Genomic DNA, 10,401 nt, shown 5'->3' with positions numbered 1-10,401 from the left:
GTTGCCACTGACATGTAGAGCAAGTAGGAGTAGTTTGAATGCATCAGTCACAATGCATAAATTTTGCTTTATGTTGCTTTATACTTGTACTCATCTGCATTTCAAAGGCAAATGGAGGAATTGTGCCTCTTTCTTTACACTTAAACTTGTAGTTAGAAACTGGAAATTAATGAAGTACAGTGCTAAAATTTGAAGCAAGGCTTCCCAACAATTTTGGCATGTGACCCCTTACAAAACACCACTGTCTAGTTAAGGCTTTGAATTGTTAGCAGTTCCACCAAAAAGCAATTTCCCCTCATTAGTAAAAAGTCAACAGATCCATGTATCAGAACCTTTCGTTCTCCCATTAATCATCTCATGACCCCCTCAGATTTACCTTGTGACCCTTTGAAAAGGGGCTGAAAGTAATTAACCAGCCGCTACAGCGAGTGTTTTTCATGCTGATGCATCAGTATTAACTGAATAATGTAATATATCAGACCCAGGATGCACTTTTCTGCAGAGCTAGTACTTCAAGCATAATTTGTTGCATTAGAGATGTAGTGGCATCTGTATAAAACAGCACTCATTCTCTCCAGGTTCGTCAGGGCGTTCTCTATTTTACACAGAAACAAGTGTCACATAGGGAGGTTAGTGCACAGCTGAAGTTGTGAATCCCTCTGGCCTCATCACGTTTGTTCTGTACATGTTTCCTCTCTGCTAGTTACCCCCCAAGACATCAGGCATGTGGAGAAAAGGCACGCTTCTCTACAGGAAACTCAATGTGCTGAGTGACCTGTTTGTGTTAAGGTTTAGCCCCCCTCACCGGGAGGATGAGGGAGAACTGAGGTTGGACTCAAGATTCCGACCCAGGTGCTAGTTAAAAAAAAGGAGGTTTAATCGAACAAAAACACAAAGTAACAACATAACAAGGGCCATGTACATATATAAAGCAAAGTAGGGCAGAGATGGTGGAGGAGACCAGGACGAACAGGTAAACAGATAAACTGATGGCAGGAATCAGGAGAGCAGGAGGAGGACGGACAGGTGAATAGACAGACCAACCAGGAGGAGTGGCGAACGAAAAGGATATCCACAACACAGGAACTGTCAGCTTGGATATGAAAATAACGTTTGGCTAACCTCATGGAAGGAACAAACAAAGAGATCCACAGCATAGGAACTGTCAGCCAGGAAATCAAAATGACATATGAACATAATACCATGAAAATAGGTATAATACAAGTTAGGTAACTTAGGTAATGCTTCGGCGATGACGGAGCGTCTGCCAGAGGTAGACCAATACCTGCTTTTTGACTCACACCATCCACTTTAACACAAACTGGGAGTCATCAGAACTTTAAATCACAGGGCAGAGGAAGTGCCCACAACTCCTGCAGGAACAAGAGAGCAGAGGATAGAAAGGCGGAAGAGAGGCAGGTCGTGCCGAGCGGACCTGACAGTTTGTTCTCTGGCACATTAGCTGAACTGTCACTAGAAAAAAATTTCAAATGTCTTTGTGCTGGTTGTGTGGGCTCAGTCACAAACAGTGCACAGGCGAAATCTCAGAAAGGTAGCAGTGGGAAATTGTCTTAATGACTGTGTGGGTCACATACATTAATTTGTTGGTACACTAACTGTAGTCACTGAACTCAACTCCACATATAGAGGGCATCCAATCAGACATAGGTACACAACTTCAAAAACTACATTGAAAAATGTTATATAAATATGTTACACCCCAAGGGGTCATTTTTTTTCTATAAAGTAGGTTGGACAAGTTGGGACATTTGCTTTCCTCAGCAGCTTTCCAGGCAATGTTGGCACATTGCAGTTTAGATATGAATGAGCCAGAGGGCATGATGTGTGTTAGGGAGACCCCTCCAATCATAGACAGGTTGTACCATCTTAGGTCCTCAGAATGTAGTAGTTTGTTAATGTTGGCTGAGTTTTTGCAGTTTTGCCTGTCATCATTAGAGCACTATTTCAAGAGATGCTCTATGTGTTGTATGAGAGGGAGGGGACAAACCACCATACGGGTCATAGCAGTTGGCAATGTTGGATGAAGCTCAACCTAGAGAACAAGATATAAAGTAGTTTAAATTTAGGTGAGTACAGTCAAAGACACATGAGTTACAAAAAGAATCTGAAGTGTACAGTTTTTCTCTTGGTCACTCTTCTGTGTGCAATAGCTTTGTCTGGGGCAATACTTGGCCTTACCAGAAGTGCGGTCAATATTTGAAACAAATTTGTATAGATCAGCGAGTGATGGTCCTGGTGTTAATGCTTTAAGGCAGCCAATGCCCTGCTATCAGATCAGAGGTTCTAACCTCGTCAGTGAGGCCTCCACCTATGAAGCACTGAAGAGGGACCCCACCAGTGGCTACAAGAACAAGGTTATAGACTGTTTACAGAAGTTGGAGAAGGAGGGAGTTATTGACCGGTGACTATACCCTGGGATACTTGCACTTATGGCCTACCCAAAATACACAAGGAAGGAGCCCCACTCAGACCCATTGTCAGCAGCATTAACTCTGTGACATACAACATAGCCAAACACATGGCCACCATTCTGGCTTCTTTGGTGGGAAACAAAACACCACATAATAAACTCAGGAATTTGCTAATAAAGTCAGACAACTGCAAGTAGACCAGGATGAGACCATGGTCTCATATGATGTCACATCCTTGTTCACGTGCATCCCCACCACAGAGGCAGTCAAGACGGTGAAGAAGAGACTGCTGAAGGATGACATGCTGACCAACAGGACTAACCTCACCCCAGATCACCTATGCAGCCTTCTGGAACTCCGTTTAAACACTACATACTTCCAGTTTAAGGGTTACTTCTATAGGCAGAAACATGGCTGTGCTATGGGCTCCCCTGTGTCTCCGATAGTTGCCAACCTGTACATGGAAGAATTTGAGGACAAAGCCCTGTCTTCCTTCACTGGTACAGCTCCCAGCCACTGGTTCCGCTAAGTGGATGACACATGGGTTAAAATCAGGAACCAGGAGGTAGAGGCTTTCAACAAACATATCAACCTTTCACCAAGCATATCAATTACGTGGCTATCTCATAGTGACAAGGCTAGCATGTTGATGTTGCACAGCTATAATGTTTACAGTGTTTATCATAGTTAATGTTCTGAATATTGTGTAAGCTGAGGTCAACAGAAATGTCAGTTTACGGGCATTTGAGAGCACTTGCTCAAGCAGTTACACATGAGCAGTAATGTGCAGTGAAGCAGGGGCTGGTCTCTTTAGTTTTTGCAGGAGAAAATACTGTATGTATTGAGAGAATTGTAATGCTACCCTGGTTACACTTTTAGCAATCTGGGCAGTATTACTTTTGCTGGAAATTTTCATCTTCAATTCATCTTCAAAACAATTAGCTACAATGGTTTTCATTTGTTTCCCCCATAATATTCACTTGGGACATCTAAAGCACAATTAATGTCTTTTATGATTATGTTGTGGTACCCATAGCACTGTGAACTCTTTCTAATAAGCAGTAACGTTGAAACAGTAACGTTGAAGCAGTAACACTGAGGCAGTAACACTGAAGCAGTAACATTGAAGCAGTAACATTGAAGCAGTAATGTTGAAGTAGTGAATTTGCTTCAGAGGTGCTGATGGAATGAGCCAAAGCAAAGTATTTCCTCCCAGTTTCTGACTGGCCTCTGGCTGTAGCTTCTTATTTGCATAGACTACAGATATGAGAGTGGAATCCATCTCCTCATCTACATCTGTAGCTCTAACTAAGAAAGTGAATGACTATTTGGGGATGTTCATATGCCCAGTTACTGTGTGTATGTAAATGATTGGTAAAGAACGCCCATTTGACTCATCTGATGTTTTGAGAGGCCAACAATGAGCTCTTTCCAATAAAGCTACAGTAAAACACCACAGACATATTAAAAAGTAGAAAGATAAAGTATACTGCACAGGAATATTAAGGTCTGCTCTTCGTGCAAGTCCCAACTGGATAGCTTTGATGATAATGTGTGGTAATTTGGCAGGATTTACATAGTAATAGGCCCACTCCCACTCTAAACCCAGGGACAGATTAGCCAAGTTATCACTCAATTGACAGTATCAATAGAAAACAAGTAAACATTTCAGTGTTTAAGGGTTGCAGTCTCGTGTCAATGTCTAGAGCTGAAGCCGATTATGTGATGAAAGGCTTCAGTCTTTGAAATTTGATGATATTTGGCATAGCACTTGATAAGATAAATGTGTTATTTAACATGAGCGATCCCTCTACTAATTACAGATAATTTATAGATAATTGTTGAGCAGTCAATGACAGATTTACATTCTGTTTAAAGCTGACCCAAAAGTTGTCACTTAAAAACATTTAGTTTTATCTCACATATTTAACAATTAGAACATCATAAAAAAAGAAACAAAAATCAAACATGGAAGAAGTTAGCTAGATGTTTTTATATTTTATTTTTATTACATGTTAACCAGTACTGTGTATTTATAGTTGCTTGTCTTGTGGTAAAATATGTACATTATATTATGTGCATTTCATGGAGATCATACTGATATCATTCTGCATTTCCTTTGTTATATTTGATTTATTTTAGGAGGCACAAGACTGTACAGTAGGTACAGTTTATATCCTGGGCAGATACAGGTAGGCTTTGTGTCATCTCTTCTTTGCTAATGTGGTCAGTGAGGGAGAAGATGTGAACTAAACCAAAGTTTCAGACGTAAATACCAGCATCTGCACAGATCAAATCAGGTTATTTTTAGTTCAATGATGCTTGCAGGGTGAAATGAGGAGTCTGGGGGTTGGGGGCTCTTGATGTGCGTCAGCCATTTGTCACACATCTAAAAACAGCACTGCAAGTAACAGACCCTCATGACCACTGTTAGCACAACTACAGACATCTTCACACCTGTGTGCTGTGTACAAAACCTGAATCCTGCTGCACTGCAGTTAATTATGATGGAGCACCTTGACTTGCATGTTTATTATTGTCAACACTGAAGCTTTGTTTTTTAGCTTGAGTGCTGATCATATTTAGGCTTTCTGGGGAGGAAAAACAATTTATGGTCACTGGCTATAACATTCTAGTGAACATTTTCACCTAATATTTAGTTTCAATCAAGACAATGAACAACATCCTAACAGTTCACTGGAAGTGCTCACTTTGAGAAGTCACTTTGAGACATGTAGAAAATTTAAAGGAGAGTTTTGAGGGTGGAGCAGGAAACCAGAGCAAAGGCAAGGTTTTGAGTCTAGAATAGCAGGGATAGCACAGGGCAGAGACGGGACTGAGTGCGAGACTGTGACAGTAGCAAAATCTTATTCAAGAGAGTAAAATATTAACAACAGTGGATTATACGCAGAACCAACCTATTTTTAACAGGGATACAAATAGTGCAAGTATATGTGGGAGTGTAAGATTGTTAGAAGAAATGGTGTAAATGGAGTGCAGATCCCAGAAGATATAAGGAGACAAAAGAACAGTGGTGCTCTAAGCTAAACACTAACATGAGCTTGCTAAAATGCTCGCAGTGACAGTGCTGACATGCACTTTATGTATGTATGTATATACAGCTGTAATGTTTACCATGGCCTTTAATATGTTAACATACTGCAATGCAGCTGAGACTGATTGGAAGGCCATTAGGTTTGCAGCTATTTTGTTATAAACCTAATTGTTAAACAATATTTTAAAATGATGGAAATTTAAAAGAGTCACTAAAGTCTATTGAATGTATCCACTAACGTGTAGGAGGCAGGATTATTGACCTATGGTTGAGCTATGGTTGAGTTGACCTTTGACCTTTGGAGTGATTGGTTTCCCTTCTGGGAGTTGCCATGGCATCCATATTTTATCCAGTCAGTGTTACGGTCCAGTTGTGAAGAGGGTTCACTTGAACCCTCAAATGTGAATCTCATGATGATGCTAGTTGATTGGTTGAAAGGTGTGGATTAACCTTAGAAGCCAAATGGTTGAACCTGACACCAACAGTGTTGTATGTTGTTATTTGTGTAAGACCTGAAACTAACAATTAATATAGGGCCTAAATAGCATTATCTCCAGTTTTAATGCCTGATTAACTACCTGAACCATCAATGATCAGGGTGATTTCTTTTTGTCAGCATCTTTTTTTTTATTTTTTATTTTATTAATTTTTGTAAGGGAGTAGTGGCATGTTGGGAGCAGCTACGGGGAGCTGTGAAATGAACAGCTTCAGGCAACAGGCCGCACACCTACAACGTCTCAGCAAGCTATCTAACTCCTTTTACTGTGTCCTACTGTTGTGTGAAAAACTACACACTGCAAGAAGCATTAAATCAAATAGATGTTTTTACATGTTGGTAAAATTAGCAGTTATACTGCTGTCTGACTGCACTGTAAAAAGATACACCAGTTGCTCCTCTGTGACAGTCCTGACAAAGTGCCCACTCAAAAGCTCCTCTTACACTTCTTGTTCAAAGTGAGATTATTGTGCCAATTTTCCACAAAGTTCTTATGTAAGTTACCAAGCCATCATGAGGGGTCAGCTTTGACCCTCCTTTATAAGAGGTATCAGAATTGGCAAAAAGGTAAAAGGGGAGAGGTGGCTTTGGAGATTGTGAAGGCATTTACATTTTAACATTTCTCACCAGCAACATAACCTGTGACCATACTGGTTGGGACAACTGAGCTCTTCTATACACATTTTTGGTCGCTATCTATTTCTAGATGCTTTGTGCCACAAATGTTGTTCAAACTTTACACTGTGTATCTTCTTAGGGACTTTAAGGCATTATTTTTCTTTTTGTTAACTTTTATAATTTTTATGTTATTCTACTTTTTGTCATCTTCTCCATTGGTGTATAGTGCATGGAATGTTTCCCCCTTGAACCTTTTACAGCTTTTTTTGTCTGTTTTCTTCTTTGCTTCTGGCAACCTAACTTTCATAAACAATATGTGTATGAAAAACACTGCACTTTTGTTCCTGACAGGATGTAAGGTTTTGACTGAGATGGACAAAACCACAGACAATGCAGTCTGTCTCTCAAAGCAGACAAGAACAGAATAAGAGAGATAAGAATAAAGCTGGATAAGATTTTATGGACTCTTCTTACAGTGGAACTGAATATTTTAAGATTTCCCAGCTGTTAGATATTGTGCTGTTTTGTGTAGAATTTTAGGCTACCATGGATAAAGGTATGGCAGGAAGTAAGTGTTGTGTGTTTAAACTGCTTTGGACCTTTTAAAGACTCAAACATACCCAGTTTACCAGTCAGCATGGGGCATAAGAGAAAGCACAATACATGTGATAAAATCTATGTGTGTGAGTGTGTGTTGGCATTAAAGACAGTGAGGAGGAGAGAGAAAAAGACAATGGGACAAAGAGACCATGAGAGGAAATGTGTGTGTGTGTGTGTGTGTGTGTGTGTGTGTGTGTGTGTGTGTGTGTGTGACAGTGTGAAAAGAAAAGTGTGTGAGAGAGAGAACTAATGCGCAGAAAAGAGAGAGAGGAAGTGCTGAATACGATTGGAGCGCTGACATTTCTGGCTCACTGACTTCCAGGCCTGCCAGAAGGCTTATCCAATTTATCCAGACTACACTAAACATGATCAGCACCCACTGGTAGCATCCTGCATCTCAGTCTGTGCACATGTACTTCTTTTTCACTCATGAGTTCTTCCCTACCAGCTGCATGTCGCCCTCCTTGTCCTCCTCATCTTCTTCATTCTCCTCACCTCATCATCACATCCTCCAATCCATCACTCGTAGTGAATGTTAAATGCCAACTAAGTATAGGAGTGATGGGAACGCTAGGGAAGTCAGTGGACCCCCAATCCATCAGGAGGTGTTGACTGGACTGGGATATGAGGGGGTGAATTAACGAAGGGAATGGGAGGGAGTTGTTTTTAAAAGGCTCTTGTTATGTTCACCCCCACGCAGCTGACTTATGGAGATTGGATCGGACAGTTGTTCCTTAAGCAAGGTCAGAACTGTAGTGAGGTCCAATCTAAAAGAATTTTAAAAGTGCAGATCAAAAGAAGTAACATGGATCCTTCAGCATGATGTGTAATCTTTTTACTTTTCACAAGATAAATGATATGACTGGGAGAAAATATTCCTAGAAATGATCTGTGACCACTTTAAATTGATCCACTGGGAGATGCACAGTTGTACATCACTTGTTGTGTTTCTTAAAGGTGGGTGAAGAAACTGAAATAAATGCATGTTACTCTTCATGTTCAGCAAGCTGTTCTGGGCTGGAAAGGTGAGTTTAGCACCTTCTAATAATAAATGGCAGCCTAAATCCTACACATAGGGGCATGAAATTGACATTTTGGGTTCTGTTTCTATGCCAGCGCCACAGGCAGCGCAGGCAGTGCTCAGTTAGTTCGATAGTTTCATGACTTTGAGGTTGACATACTGTAGGTGAGAAGAGAGGCATAACAAGTGTTGGATTCAAGTGATGCAGCACAAAGTAAATAATTTGTATTTTCTTTGAATTTTGTATTTGTTATTAGATATAACTGTTATTGAAATGTGACCTGTCGCCGCCATTTTGAGAACGCTGCCGAGCTCCAAAGCTTAACATATGGATAAAACTGTAAGTACCAGTGACTCATTATAAGGCTGTTTTTCACTCTGTAATATACTGTAGAACTGTGACCAGGCAGAAGCTTTTCATATATTATTCTAGCTTGATAATGGGGACAAGGAGACTGTATTTCAAATTCTCCCAAATGTTGCTTATCCAACTCGGTCATTAAAGTGAGTTTTTTTTTCCAGCTGTTCAGACTGTTATCTAAAATGAAACACTTCTGTCCTTTCACGATTTTGATAAGACTATTCAAGCGTTTATTAGTTCTCGTCTTGATTATTGTAATGTGCTGTATTTTGGGATTTCTCACATTGCCCTCTCACCTTCAGTTAGTTCAGAACACTGCTGCTCGCCTTCTAACTAATTCTTGGAAATGAGATCATACAACCTCCATTTTGGTTTCTCTACATTGGCTTCCCATTTGTTTTAAGATCATGTTTAACATTTTATTATTTGATTTTAAGGCACTGTTTAGGGCTATCTCTGAGCTTTTACACTTTTATACACTGAAGGGGTCTCTTAGATCTTCTTATCTTTTGTTGCTTGTTGTTTCTACATCCAGGCTTAAATCATTTATGGTAGCAGCTCCCACACTGTTGAATAGCCTTCCCCCTGATATCTGGTCAATTTCTGATACTAGCATCTTTTATTCCTGTTTGCAAACCTACTTTTTCTGTCTGGCATTTGGTAGCAGCTGCTCCCAGGGCTCCTCATTTGTTTTATTTGTTTTTGTGCTTTTATATTAATGATTTTCTGTTAATATGACTGTCTCTAAGGGTGTTTTATTCTTATATGTGTTCTATTTTTCTTTTCTCTTTTTACTGTGAAGCACTTTGTAACTTCAGCTTAGATAAGTCCTATATAAGGGCAGCCTCTGACAAAACAGTGTCAGAAATTAAAGGTGTAGTCCATGATTCTAATTGATTGCACACCTTGTATTTGTATACAGTCCTTTCTCTCTGGGGAAAAGGACCTCGCTAGGGCAGGGTACTTTCAGCCAATAAGGAGTGCTCTTCCTCATGCACAGCAGAGGGACATACTATACATCATTTTTGATAATCCAAGTGTGTGAACTTATCAATGCACAATGTCTGTACTGTAATACTGGTGACTGAAGTTACTTTGAAATTACACTGGAATGAGCCATTGTTCTTCTGTCAGTCTAAAGTTGCATGAATAAAAGGGTCCAGCAATTCCACACATACAGTCAGACAGAAGGTTTACCAAGATGGAGTAGTGATTATCTGATCCCTGATTAGTACAACTGACACTTTTGTCTCATCTGTAGTCTATAAATACTAATCATCCATGTTTTTAAATTGATGGATAGTTGTTAACCAGCTACTATTTGTAATTAAACAGCTAAAATGTAGCTATTCAAACAGCTTCAGCTGTAATACTCACATAGTCTGAATACTAAGACCATCCGATTAATGGCCCGGCCAAATGAGATGCATATCCATGGCCACGTGTAAACAAGATCAATCAAACAGTTGAAATGGCCAGTGGAAATGGGATTTATTGGTCTTGCATAAAGCCATGACACCAGATGGCAGTAAAATAACCCCACACAGCACTGTATGTATCAGACTGGTGGTTATACCTTTTACTGTAGGAGGTACAGGATTAGTTCATTAACCCCGTTGCCTACTTCAGTTACAATGCCATTACTAATGGAAGCTATGATAGACTTAACAAAGAAACTGTGTTAGATTGATGTGGTTTGTTTCCTCATACTATTACTGTTTTTTGCTTCTGGCTGCAGATTAGTGGTGCAGTGTGTTTACATGTTAACATGCATCCAAGATGTATCATCTTATGCTGGCCATTACACTTGCATGTTAT

This window comes from Monopterus albus, unplaced genomic scaffold (genome assembly GCF_001952655.1).
Source record: "Monopterus albus unplaced genomic scaffold, M_albus_1.0 scaffold40.1, whole genome shotgun sequence".
NCBI classification, from domain to species: Eukaryota; Metazoa; Chordata; class Actinopteri; order Synbranchiformes; family Synbranchidae; genus Monopterus; species Monopterus albus.
The sequence above is the reverse complement of the archived record's forward strand: the minus strand, read 5'-3'. Positions refer to the sequence as shown.